This window comes from Podarcis liolepis (genome assembly GCF_965112155.1).
Source record: "Podarcis liolepis genome assembly, chromosome: 18".
In the NCBI taxonomy this organism is placed as follows: Eukaryota; Metazoa; Chordata; class Lepidosauria; order Squamata; family Lacertidae; genus Podarcis; species Podarcis liolepis.
In genome coordinates, this window is record NC_139572.1 from 10,457,557 (window position 1) to 10,472,113 (window position 14,557).

General features: G+C 47.6%; 1 protein-coding gene and 1 long non-coding RNA gene across 3 annotated transcripts in view; both read left to right on the plus strand.

Moving 5' to 3' along the window:
- LOC310697521 (uncharacterized protein) overlaps window positions 1-14,557 on the plus strand; it is a 119,158-nt gene that overhangs the window by 74,118 nt on the left and 30,483 nt on the right. The gene's annotated exons all lie outside the window — the stretch shown is intronic.
- Window positions 363-863, plus strand: LOC310697162. Its single transcript, XR_014520968.1, has 3 exons — window positions 363-433; window positions 699-745; window positions 791-863. It is a non-coding gene; the product is annotated as an uncharacterized lncRNA (long non-coding RNA).

Below are 14,557 nucleotides of genomic sequence, written 5' to 3' on the forward strand. Positions count from 1 at the left end.
TTTTAATCTCCTGAGATCAGCAGGGGGATGTCCCTGCGATGAAGAAACATTCTTTCTCTGCCCCATAGTAGAGATTATAATCTGTATTTTTGGAGTCAGTGTGTTTAGAGCAGAACAGAGTGTGGGGAGGAAAATGCAGATCTACGTGCAGAAACAGCCACACGGCTCCGCAGGGAAAGGAAGGCCTTTAAAAACCATCGTTTTATTTGACTGGGAATTCCTGTTTGTAGTAGGGTAACACCTGAGCATCGGAAGATTCAGATCAGACAAAGCAAAGTACCGTATTTCTCGCCCTATAGGACGCACCTAGTTTTCAGGGGGGGGGGATCAAGGAAAAAACTATGATTCCCCCCCCCCGCAGGTCTCGGAGCAGTGGGCAGGCTGCACGCAGCCTGTGCGCTACTCCAAGACCTTCTCCCTGCTTTTGCGGGAGGTGGCGGATTTCCCCCACCTCCCGCAAAAGCCGTCAGGAGCCCCGCGTGACTCCTGCGGGCTTTTCGACCAGGAGGGAGAAGGGACTGAAACGGCCAGTCAGTCCCTTCTCCCTCCTCGGGGAAAAGCCCCCAAGTGCCGCTTGCTCTTTAAAGGGTGTGCGGCTCCCACAGGCTTTTCTAGGAGGTGGGGGAATTCCCCCACCTCCTAGAAAAGCCGCGGAGCCCCTTTAAAGAGTGCACGGCTTTTGCCTGCTTTTGCGGGAGGTGGGGGAATTCCCCCATCTCCCCCAAAAGCCCGCAGGAGGGAGAAGGTACTGACTCGGCCAGTCAGTCCCTTCTCCCTCCTTGGGGAAAAGCCCCCAAGAGCCGCTTGCTCTTTAAAGGGCGCGCGGCTCCTGCAGTCTTTTCTAGGAGGTGGGGGAATCCCCCCCCCTCGTAGAAAAGCCAGCAGAAGCCACGGAGCCCCTTTAAAGAGCACGTGGCTTTTGCCTGCTTTTGTGTGAGGTGGGGGAATTCCCCCATCTCCCGCAAAAGCCCAAAGGAGGGTTGGAGAGTAGCGGGTAGCCTTCCTGCTGCCCCCCCCCCATCCTCTGGGGCTGGCGATGGGGGAAGCGCTGCTTTCCTCACCACTAGCCTCGAAGCCGGGTTGGAGAGTAGCGGCAAGGCGTTGCACGCCTTCCCGCTGCCCCCCATCCTCCGGGGCTGGCGATGGGGGAAGCGCTGCTTTCCCCCACCGCCAGCCTCAAAGAGCAGACTCTCCTGGCTTCAGTGGAAGCAACGCGAAGCCTCCGGAGCGCAGGCTTCGGAGGCTTCGCGTTGCTATCGCTGAAGCCAAGGAGTCTGCATTCGCCCCATAAGACACACACACATTTTCCCTTCATTTTTTGCGGGGGGGAAAGTGCGTCTTATAGGGCGAAAAATACGGTACTCCTTCCCACAGCACACACGAAAAATATTTAATAAAAACTAATTTTTAAAAAGGAGGTTTGTTGTGGTTTGCTGAAAGGAGCTCCTCTGTTTATATATCTCGGCATTGTTTCAACCGCTCTGTTTCCAAAACACCAAAGATGTCACAGATACCGTGAAGCTTCACTACCAGACAAGTTGGCAGAGGAACACCAAACGGGGAAACCCGTTTCTAATTGCCTTTTATGCTTTGGGTTTCCTCTCCTTTCCCCACCTCCGCCCCAAAGGTCGCATTGCACAGGTGAGTGGAACACAGGTGAGCTGACTCATACAGCCCCATCGCTCCATCCAGCTCCTTGGTTTATTTATTCATTTATACATTTTCCAGTTTTCTGTTTGTACTTCATACATTTCCATTACCGATGGTTACTCTACGGCAGGGCTCAGCAAACTTTTTTAGCAGGGGGCCGGTCCACTGTCCCTCAGACCTTGTGGAGGGCCGGACTATATTTTTTTTGGGGGGGGGGGAATGAATGAATTCCTATGCTCCACAAATAACCCAGAGATGCATTGTAAATAAAAGCACACATTCTACTTATGTAAAAACACCAGGCAGGCCCCACAAATAACCCAGATGCATTTTAAATAAAAGCAGACATTCTGCTCATGTAAAAACATGTTGATTCCTGCACCATCCACGGGCCAGATTTAGAAGGCGATTGGGCCAGATCCGGCCCCTGGGCCTTAGTTTGCCTACTCATGCTCTATGGACTTCCCAAGCCACCACTCCATGGCATTTTATATAAGCCTTCTTTTCCTGCAAATCACCCTATTTCTTCCCATCAATTCCTTGTTATTAGCTGTTGCTAATCTAATTATTCCTACTTGTAGGTTAATTTTGGTGTCATATCTCTTTAAATACTCTCCAAAAAAATTCCACTCATCTCTTAGCTGCTTCTCATCCTGATTCCTTATTTCTGCTGTCATATTCGCTAGATTTACTTCTTCTATCAGTTTATTCAGCCATTGTTCTTTGGTTGGAATTTTACTTTATTTCCATTTTCTGGCATATACTATCCTGGCAGCTGCTGTTGCATAAAGAAATAGACTGAGTGCTTTTTATACCCAGAAAGAAGGCGTCATTTTTTTTAAAGAAACATAGATTTAAATGTCTTTTTTTATTCCACATAGACCATCTCCTAATAATCTTTGGCATATTTACATGACCATCCAATGTGGTCATTGCTATTGGCAACAAACTTTAAGTACAGCAGAAGCAGCTGGGAAGGGAGAAGAGGAAATAGTTTTATAAGTTTTATATGTGAAGACCACAGGGGGTTTGAAGTGTAGGAAAACAGCAATATATACAGGTATTAAGAAACATGTTTGAGAGGGTGAAATTAGATAAGAAGAAAACTTAGAAATGTAAGAGTTGGAAGGGACCTCAAGAGTAATCAAGTCCACTCCCTGCATTGCACTCGTGACCGACGGTATAGGCAAAGCCGTCAACTTTTCCCTTTTCTTGTGAGGAATCCTATGCGGAATAAGGGAATTTCCCTTTAAAAAAGGAAAACGTCAACAGCTATGGGTATAGGTGTGGGTAAAAAGGTAAAGGGACCCCTGACCATTAGGTCCAGTCGTGACCAACTCTGGGGTTGCGGCGCTCATCTCGCTTTACTGGCCGAGGGAGCCGGCGTACAGCTTCCAGGTCATGTGGACAGCAGGACTAAGCCGCTTCTGGCGAACCAGAGCAGCGCACAGAAACGCCGTTTACCTTCCCGCCGGAGCGGTACCTATTTATCTACTTGCACTTTGACGTGTTTTTGAACTGCTAGGTTGGCAGGAGCTGGGACTGAGCAACGGGAGCTCACCCCGTCGTGGGGATTCGAACCGCAACCTTCTGATCAGCAAAGTCCTAGGCTCTGTGGTTTAACCCACAGCGCCACCCGCGTCCTATAGGTGTGGGAGGGAGCCTTAAAACACAACTGTATATATCCATGTTGGAGGGTATGGAGTTATCTGACTCTTGAGACATCTGAAGGCGGCCGTGTATAGTGAAGGTTTTTTTTAATGTTTAACGTTTTGTTATGTTTTTATATATGTTGGGAGCCACCCAGAGTGGCTGGGGCAGCCCAGTCAGATGGGCAGGGTATTAATAATTAATAATAAATGACTAATAATAATTGAATATGGGATGCAGGTTGCGCTGTGGTTGCAATCAGACTAGATCCTACTCAGAGCAGACCTATTGGAACTAATGCATCTAAGTCAGCAATGGCCATTTATCTCAATGGGTCTACTCCGAGGGTGGCTGACATGGGCTACACCCCTATGGTCGCAGACAGCCGGTTGTTTGAATCCACACACGTGAAGGCACATTTTTTAAAGCCTAGCCCAGAGACCTGTGGTTACCGGAAGACTAACAAATCAGTGTGTTTATTGTGTTCTTCTCAGTTCTGCTTCATTACACCTGGAGGATTTATAACATTCCGGAGGGCACTTGATTTATTTGCGAATTGCATTTCCTTATCTGATGGGCTCTTTGCCAGCAGATGGACTGAGGAAATGAAGGTTTGAAGGGCTCTCTCCCTGGGCAGTCTCCGACCAGTCTGCAAAATGGGAACATTAACACACACGCACAAACACACACACACACATGCAAAAACAAACAAACCATTCAACATTTTGCCCTTCCAAGAAGGTGGAAGGGTTGCAGCTCCGTAGCAGGACCCTTGCTTAGCATGTAGAAGGTCCCAGGTTCAAGGCTTCCCTGCCTGATACTCTGCACAGCCACCGCCAACCAACCACTATGGAGCTAGATGGGGCAATTGGTCCAACTCAGTATCAAACAGCTTCATTTAGTCCTTACAATCATGAGGTCTGGAAACTTGGTTTTGTTTATGGTTTAGAGGTAAAATGCCTGCTTTGCATGCAGAAGGTCCTAGGTATTCTCAGGGGCATTTCCAGGCAGGGGTGGTGGTGCTGGGGAAAGACTCTGCCAGAAACCCCGTAGAGAGCTGCTGCCAGCCAGAGTAGACAACGCTGGGCTAAATGGATCAGTCCACTGGCTCTGTCCAATGGTCCCACACAAATATGGAAGGGCAAATTTGATCAAACACCGTGGCACAAATACTTAGGTTTGGATGGGATTCCAAGGAACCTTTGCTGTTCGTACAGCACATGGACAAGTGCCCGAGGGAAGTCTGTAACAACCTTTTGCAGACTTGAAACAAACATTATTCCAATGAGAGGATCCAATTCACTCCCCAGTCTCCGGCTTTCAAAGATGCAATTCCGCAGGCTGAATTCCGCAGAATTCTGCAGAAGGGAAAGCTGCAAAATCTGGATGTTCATTGACCCAAGAGGAGCTAACTTCTTCCCTTCCCACCTTTATTATTTTCTCCAGAGAGAAAATGTTGTCCAATTCATTCCCCATTCTCCTGCTTTCAGAATTCTGCAGAAGGGAATTCTGCAAAATCTGGGTGTTCCTTGATCCAAGAGGATCAGATGTTTTCCTCTCCTTCCTGCAGGATTTTCTCCAGGGAAACATATCAAGGGCAGGTTTAAGAACCAGGAATCAAACAGATGCTATTTTCACTTCTCAACATCTCCCACTGTTGCCTTTCTTTCCCCATGACCAGACCCCACTGCAAACTCTCCAACACATTCCCCTGAAACGAGTTTGCGCCACATGGGATACAGCCCAGTCAACAAACTGCTAAGCTCCCTGTCTTGGGTGCCTTCAGAAAGAAGTCACAGAATCACAGAGTTGTAGAGTTGAAAGGGACCCTGGGGGCCATCTAGTCCAACCCCCTTGCAATGCAGGAATATGCAGCTGTCCCTTACGGGGATCGAACCTGCAACCTTGGCGTTATCAGCACCACGCTCTAACCAACGGAGTCCTCCAAGACTTCTGTGTCCCCTTAGCATTTCTGCGCCTCTTCTGCAGTGTTGTGTGGGTTGCCTCAATGGTTGCAACCAAAGAATTAGCCATTTGGGGAAGGGTAGGAGGCATGGAGAAAGACCCTACCTGGTGCTGCCCACAGGTGGTAGGAAACCATCAAGATGATAAATATATTCCTGAGAAAATGCTGGACTGCGTGGCGCCTCCAGTCCATCTTCCAAGGCCTCTGAGATCAGCTGTCCCCCACGTCTGCCCTTGCAAGCCTTCCCAGGACTGTGGACGCATCTAATGCCAGGGACGGCGGATCTATGAGCTTAAGAGGCTGCCACACCCTCAGCAAAGGCATCAATCAATGGCAGAACCCAACCCTTACCTGAAAAAAGGAGCGATTTCATAACATTGTAAGACAGCTCAACCGTATCTCAAGACATCGGACCCAACGGGACAAGTCTCGTTAAATGGCCAGCCTCAGCAAATATTATTTTTGCGGTTAATGAGGGGAGTGGGGAGGAACGAAAAAATCACAGGGAGAGAGACCTGGGGTTTCCAGCCTAATTAACGCACTTGGTCAACAGCGGGTGCCCCACACCTGTTGCGGGGGACGGACGGACAAAAGCTGGTTTTTGGGACCGCGTTGTGAGGGGCGCTACACGTTTTTCAATTAAAGCCAGCCCCTCGGTACTGCATAGCTGTATCCGGCCTTGTTTGTGAAAGTTGTTTCGCAAGAAGATTCTCAGCTTTGGAGGACTTCTGGGGCAAGGTGAAGTTTTCATCCGATGCCATTTCGTGCGGATTTCCATGACTTTGGATGCCTGCTTCCACTCAGATTTCCAGTTCTGTGAGAATTTCCTGTCGATCAGGGGTTATGTATGTACGCAGGGAAGGGTTTGCACTGGTGGTGGTTGGTTTTCTCCTACTTATGAGAGGACAAGAGGCCGGAATCAGGAGAAACTCCTCTCCAAAGTTGCAGGGTTTTTGTTGGCAAACAGAGAAAGTGGGCAGGATTTGAAAGAGACGCAACCTTCTTCTTTATGGCATGTGTCAAAACCAAAACAAATCATTATTCGCCAGGTGTGACGGATTGTAAGAATGTTTTTTCTTGAAATGTTCGGTGTTTGGGGTTCTTTTGTCCATCCTGTAGGTGTAAACAAACTCAGGGTTTGTCGCCAATTAAGATCTTCTCAGGGTAAAAAGGTACAGGAAACCCCTGACTGTTAGGTCCAGTTGCGGATGACTCTGGAGTTGCGGCACTCATCTCACTCTATAGGCCGAGGGAGCTGGCGTTTGTCCGCAGACAGCGTCCGGGTGATGTGGCCAGCACGACTAAGCCGCTTCTGGCGAAATTAAAGAGACCCAAGGCAGTGGGTCTACTGTGAGTATGGCTACCATTGGATAAAACCCTCTACTTCTTCAATGGGTCTTACCCACAGGGATTCAAGTATAAGAGATCAGCAGACTGTCTCGCCAGAGTGGTGCATGCTCTGGTTATCTCCCGCTTGGACTACTGCAATGCACTCTATGTGGGGCTTCCTTTGAAGGTGACCCGGAAACTACAACTAATCCAGAATGCGGCAGCTAGGCTGGTGACTGGGGGTGGCCGCCGAGACCATATAACACCGGTCTTGAAAGACCTACATCGGCTCCCAGTACGTTTCCGAGCACAATTCAAAGTGTTGGCGCTGACCTTTAAAGCCCTAAACGGCCTCGGCCCAGTATACCTGAAGGAGCGTCTCCACCCCCATCATTCTGCCCGGACGCTGAGGTCCAGCGCCGAGGGCCTTCTGGCGGTTCCCTCCCTGCGAGAAGCAAAGCTACAGGGAACCAGGCAGAGGGCCTTCTCGGTAGTGGCGCCCGCCCTGTGGAACGCCCTTCCAGCAGATGTCAAAGCGATAAACAACTACCTGACATTCAGAAGACATCTTAAGGCAGCCCTGTTCAGGGACGTTTTTAACGTGTGATATTTTACTGTATTTTTGGTTTTTATGGAAGCCGCCCAGAGTGGCTGGGGAGGCCCAGCCAGATGGGCGGGGTATAAATAATAAATTATTATTATTATATTATTATTATTATTATAACTTTTGTGTCCGGACTTTCACTTTTTGAAATACAGCAACCCTAATCTGTTGCATTAGGGAACACAGTTTGCAAAAAAGAGGAGGAGGAATGTATTAGATCACACATGCAGCTGCCTCTGAGAAGGTTCAAAAACTTCAGCTGGTGCAAAATTTAGCGGCCAGTTGCTCACCAGGGCAAGACGGTTTGAGCATATTGCACTGATCCTGGCCCGACTGCAATGGCTGCCAATTTCTGGGCCCAGTTCAGAGTGCTGGTTTCAACCTATAAAGCCATGGGTAGGCAAACTAAGGCCCGGGGGCCAGATCCGGCCCAATCGCCTTCTAAATCTGGCCGACGGACAGTCCGGGAATCAGCGTGTTTTTACATGAGTAGAATGTGTGCTTTTATTTAAAATGCATCTCAGAGTTATTTGTGAGGCCTGCCTGGTGTTTTTACATGAGTAGACTGTGTCCTCTTATTTAAAATGCATCTCTGGGTCATTTGTGGGGCATAGGAATTCGTTCATATAGTCTGGCCCCCCCACAAGGTCTGCAGGACAGTGGACCGGCCCCCTGCTGAAAAAGTTTGCTGGCCCCTGTATAAAGCCTTAAATGGCTCAGGACTGCAATACCTGAAGGATTCTGTTACAACATTAAAACATAGCATTAAAAGCAACTTATAAAAATAAGATGGGTGCTAAAAACACATACCTCCAGTGCCAAACGTCAGGGGAAAGAGGTCTTCAGCATTTTCCAGAAGCTGTCTAGGTCAGGGGTCTGCAACCCGCGGCTCCGGAGCCGCACGTGGCTCTTTTACACCTTTGCCACGGCTCCAGGGCGGATACTAGCGAAGGGAGGAGGCGCATTGTGCGCCCCGACACTCCTCACTGTGGCGGGCGCTGTACTGGCTGTGATGTCGCATGGGGGCAGTGCATGCGTTAGTCACGCACCATCCCAACATCACCTTCCCGCCCGCCCGCTACATTGTAAGGGGCATGTACGCTGGTCACTGCATTGAAAGGGGGCATGTACGCTGGTCACTGTTTTGAAGGGGAGTGAAGAACACACACACACAAAAAGGTAACTTGTTAATTTAACGTTTATTTCTATGAGGAGGAGTAATTCTGAGGGGTCAAACAAAGAAATAATTAAAAAAGTGACAAAAAAGTTATTTTTTTATTGACGGGTTTTGCGGCTCCCAGTTTTTTTTTTCCTTCGGAAACAGGTCCAAGTGGCTCTTTTTGTCTTAAAGGTTGCAGACCCCTGGTCTAGGTGAAGGTGCCAGGCGGACCTGTGCGGGGAGGAAGTGCTGCAGTTTAGGGCCCATTACAGAGAAGGCCTCCTCCTGGGGCAGCTTATCCCCCAACCCAAGTCTCTTAGGATGGAGGAAATACTAGGAGGGTCCCCTTTGCTGATCTCTGCACCTGAGAGGGTCTGGGGGGAAGAAGGTGTCCTTTCAGGTATTTCGTTCACCATTATCAATCTTCTTCATTGAGAACCAAACCCGTTCCTGGATAAGATTCCACAGAGGCCCTGTACAGATGCAGCTTGAAAACCAGCTTATTATTATTATTATTATTATTAATAATAATAATAATAATAATAATAATAATTTATTTGTATCCCACCCCTCTGATTGGGTTGTCCCAGCCACTCTGGATGGCTTCCAACTCATATAAAAACATAATAAAACCTTAAACTTTAAACAGCCTGACTCCCTCCTTTGGCAATCCTCACAGAACTCTAGCCCAATGATTGCCATTAATCTGATTTGAATTAATTTTATAATGAAATGATTTTAGAATGTTTTATCATTTTACTGTTGTTAGCCGCTCTGAGCCCGGCTTCGGCTGGGGAGGGCGGGATATAAATAAAATTATTTATTATTATTATTATTATTATTATTATTATTATTATTATACAGTACAGGGCTGCCTTCAGGTGTCTTCTAAAAGTTGTGTAGTTCTTTATCTCCTTGACATCCAATGGAAGGACATTCCACAGGGAGGGTGCCATCACTGAGAAGGCCCTCTGCCTGGTTCCCTGTAGCCTCACTTCTCGCAGTTAGAAAACTGCCAGAAGACCCTCGGAGCTGGACCTCAGTGTCTGGGCAGAACGATGGGGGTGGAGACGCTCCTTCAGGAATACTGGGCTTAAAAGGTCAGCACCAACACTACTTTTTTTTTTAATTTTTTTTATTTTTTAATTCATCATTAATACACATATACAAGCATACAAACATACATTTCATACAATCTTTAAAAATGTTCAAACATACTTACACTCAATCCCACAAATAGTTCCTTTCCCCATCACCATCCACCAACCCTTCACCCCACCTTTGTGTTTGACTTCCAATCTACTCAATTACAATTTCTTTCCACTTCTATTACTTTCTTTCACACACCTTTACCCTAATTTCATACTTCTTTTTCTATTACACATTGTTTTCCATCTTATTTGATATTTCAGTATTTGAAACGGAACTTGTTTATTCTAATAGGAGTTCTGATTTTTCGATATGATTTTGCAAGTATCTTTTAAACACCTTCCAGTCCCTATCTATCTTTTCTTTTGAAATCCTTCCAATTTCTTCCATTGTTTTGGATATATTGTAATACTCCAATAATTTGGCAAGCCACTCTGTTTTTGTCGGTATTATACCACTTTTCCAGTTTTTCGCAATCAATAGCCTTGCTGCTACTGTTGCGTATAAATATAAGATCTTACCTTCTTCCTTTAGGCTTCCTGGTACTATTCCCAATAGAAAACCTTCTGTTTTCCTAAATGAGTATCTAAACATTTTTTTCATTTCATTATATATTATTTCCCAAAATTGTTTGATGTTTAAACAATTCCACCATATATGTATCATAGTACCTTTTCCCGTATTGCATCGCCAGCAGATATCGCTACAGTTTTTATTCATTTCCAAGCACCAACACTTCAAATTGTGCTTGGAAACGGACTGGGAGCCAGTGAAGATCCTTTAGGACTGGAGTTATATGGTCCTGGCAGCTGCTCCCAGTCACCAGTCTGTCTCATTCTGGGTCAGTTGTAGTTTCCAAGTCACCTTCCAAGGTAGCCCCACGGAGAGCACATTGCAGTAGTCCAAGCGAGAGATAACCAGAGCATGCACCACTCTGGCAAGACAGGGCGCAGACAGGGAGGTAGGCAGTCGCCCTGGATGCAAAATTGACCTGTCCATGGACAGCGGTGAGTCCAAAATGACCCCCAGGCTGCGCACCTGGTCCTTTAGGGTCACAGTGACCAGGGAGTCCCCCACACCTGCTTGGATCTGTTTGCAGGGTGGGCAAAAACGAAGAGAAAAAGCATTTCAGAAATGCTTGCCACTCGCCCAGAGAGAGCTGGCAGGGGCCAGGCGGGGTTTCCCCATCATCTGCATTGCCTGTTCCAAGCCCCTTATGCGCAGCTGGTTGCACCTTATGGCGCCATTGTGTGTTATCTTAATTCACGGCCGCCTGATCCAGGAATCTTTCCAGTTAGAACTGCGCTCAGGACGTCACGGTTTCAATGCAAAATGAAAACAAAACACCCTGGCAAGATATTTTTTTAAAAAAAACACACACACACAAAATACATAACAAAAACAAGAACAAAAAGAAACCAATAACTCGCTTGGTTGTTAAACAAAACAAACAAACTCATTGGAGAGCCCCCAGGCAGGAGCTGAGCACAACAGAAGCAAATGTCCCCACTTAAGATTCTCAGCAAATTGGCATTCCAAGGAATTTACCTCCTCCAAAAATGAAGGGGGGACATAGTCCTTGTGGTTTCCTCCTGTGGTTTCCCTGATCTAAGAATCATAACAGTCTCCAACAGTGGCCAATAGAATCCTAGAATCCTAGAGTTGGAAGAGACCACAAGGGCCATCGAGTCCAACCCCCTGCCAAGCAGGAAACACCATCAGAGCACTCCTGACATATGGTTGTCAAGCCTCTGCTTAAAGACCTCCAAAGTAGGAGACTCCACCACACTCCTTGGCAGCAAATTCCACTGTCCAACAGCTCTTACTGTCAGGAAGTTCTTCCTAATGTTTAGGTGGAATCTTCTCTCTTGTAGTTTGGATCCATTGCTCCGTGTCCGCTTCTCTGGAGCAGCAGAAAACAACCTTTCTCCCTCCTCTATGTGACATCCTTTTATTTATTTGAACATGGCTATCATATCACCCCTTAACCTCCTCTTCTCCAGGCTAAACATGCCCAGCTCCCTTAGCCGTTCCTCATAAGGCATCGTTTCCAGGCCTTTGACCATTTTGGTTGCCCTCCTCTGGACACGTTCCAGTTGGTCAGTGTCCTTCTTGAATTGTGGTGCCCAGAACTGGACACAGTACTCCAGGTGAGGTCTGACCAGAGCAGAATACAGTGGCACTATTACTTCCCTTGATCTAGATATAATGAGGAATAAATATCTAAAGTTTCTTTCCTTTCCATTTCTTCCCTTCCTTTTCCTTTCTGCCTTCCTCCTCCTCCTCCTCCTCCTCCTCCTCCTCCTCCTTCTTCTTCTTCTTCTTCTTTTCTCTCTCTCTCTCTCTCTTTCTCTCTCTCCCTCCCTCCATCAGGAAACCCAGATACACAACACCTGCTTTCATGTCCCTACCCAGCCCCCAGCAGGCAAACAACTAAATGAATCCTCCATATATAGGAGCAGCCTATCTCTGAATACTGAACATTGCAGGCCAACAAGAAGGGAAGGGTTTAAAACTGGAAGACTGGCCTTGGGAGATCCAGTCTGGGCTGAGCTTGTGCCCGCTGACTTTCCAAACCCCTGATCCCAACTCTAAGCTGTTGTTAAGGAGCATGGGATTTATTTATGGCTGAGTTTGTAACATAACTTGGAGAGTCAACGCTGGCTTTCCAAATTCATGGGAAGCAACCAAATTCTTCTGGGGTCGTTAACAGGAACTGGAAATTCAGGAATAGCGACAAAGCCGACAGTGGCTGGAGATATAGGGCTTGTGAAATTTAATGAGTTCTCTCATAACACTGGAACGCGCAGACCTTCATCCAAGTTGGATGCAGGAAGATTCAGGACAAAGAAGAGAAAGTAGTGCATCAGTGGACCATGGAACTCACTGCCACAGGAATCAGTGTTGGCCACCAACATAGATGGCTTTGAAAACCAAATTCTGGAAGGAGAGGGCTGTTGGTGTTCAGCCTCCATCAAGAGGGGCAGATATGCCTCTGAATCCCAGTGGCTGCGAATCGCAAGTGTCGTTGTTGCACTCAGCTCCTGTTTGGGGGCTTCTCGGGGGGGGGGTCTCTGGCTGGCCCCTGCAAGGACAGGTTGCTGGGCTAGGTGGGGGGCCCACTTGGACCTGACCCAGCAGCCGGTCTCTTCTGACGTCTACACGCTTCTTCACACCACCTCCAGCAAGGAAGCAAGGACTCCCGGACCGCTGTGTCGATGCAACGACAAAAATAGCCACCCATTGTCTGCCAAGCCACCCCATCAATCACACCGTGGGGAGCTGGGGGGTGGGATTGGCGATGAAATTGGCAAGGAGGAGAGCTGGGCTCTGTTGGTGGTACAGTCACCCGATCCCCATATTTCACCTCTGGTGCAAAAAAGGAAACAGCTGAATTCTTCTGAATGCTAACGCACACGGAAGCTTGGCTCCAGCTGGAACCAGGCAGAAGGGTGTATGTGTGCTTAACCCTTTCCCCGCCACCCAAGTCCATCCCCCCCACAACCCCTCCATAGGGGACCCCAAAGCTGGAAATGGGGTCAGCTGCGGGAGGAGGACAAGGGAAGGAGGTCACAGCTGGAAAACGGCAAGTGAAAAATATACAGTGGTACCTCAGGTTACATACACTTCAGGTTACAGACTCTGCTAACCCAGAAATAGTACCTCGGGTTAAGAACTTTGCTTCAGGATTAGAACAGAAATCGTGCTCCGGTGGCGCGGCAGCAGCAGGAGGCCCCATTAGTTAAAGTAGTGCTTCAGGTTAAGAATAGTTTCAGGTTAAGAACGGACCTCCGGAATGAATTAAGTACATGACCAGAGGTACCACTGTAATTGCAGACCCTTCTAGTATCCTTATTTTCCAGGGACATTCCTGGATTTACAGAAGCCGTCCCAGTTTCTGATTTGATCCCACAATGTTCTGCTTTTCCTTTGTTGTTGTTTAGTTGTTGAGTCGTGTCTGACTCTGGACCAGAGCACGCCAGGCACTCCTGTCTTCCACTGCCTCCTGCAGTTTGGTCAGACTCATGCTGGTACCTTCGAGAACACTGTCCCACTATCTCGTCCTCTGTTGTCCCCTTCTCCTTGTGCCCTCCATCTTTCCCAACATCAGGGTCTTTTCCAGGGAGTCTTCTCTTCTCATGAGGTGGCCAAAGTCTTGGAGCCTCAGCTTCAGGATCTGTCCTTCCAGTGAGCACTCAGGGCTGATTTCCTTCAGAATGGAGAGGTTTGATCTTCTTGCAGTCCATGGGACCCTCGAGAGTCTCCTCCAGCACCAGAATTCAAAAGCATCCATTCTTCGGCGATCCGCCTTCTTTATGGTCCAGCTCTCACTTCCATACATCATTACTGGGAAAAACATAGCTTGAACTATATGGACCTTTGTCGGCAAGGTGATGTCTCTGCTTTTTAAGACGCTGTCTAGATTTTTCATTGCTTTTCTCCCAAGAAGCAGGCGTCTTTTAATTTCGTAACTGCTGTCACCATCTGCAGTGATCATGGAGCCCAAGAAAGTAAAATCTCTCACTGCCTCCATTTTTTCCCCTTCTATTTGCCAGGAGGTGAGGGGACCAGTGGCCATGATCTTAGTTTTTTTGATGTTGAGCTTCAGACCATACTTTGCACTCTCCTCTTTCACCCTCATTAAAAGGTTCTTTAATTCATCCTCACTTTTTGCTATCAAGGTTTGTGTCATTAGCATATCTGAGGTTGTTGATATTTCTCCCAGCGATCTTCATTCCGGCTTGGGATTCATCCAGTCCAGCCTTTCCCATGGTTTCCCTTAGGATGCCCCTATTTTCATCAGAGAAATGTTGGAGGGTATGGAGTCATGTGACACCCCCCCCCAAGCCAAGGAGATAAGTAACTATGCAACCTTTAGAAGACATCTGACCGTATAGTTTTATTCTGTTTTTCTTTACAGTGGTGCCCCGCAAGACGAATGCCTCGCAAGACGGAAAACCCGCTAGACGAAAGGGTTTTCCGTTTTGGAGGTGCTTCGCAAAATGAATTTCCTATGGGCTTCCTTCGCAAGATGACAATGTCTTGCAAG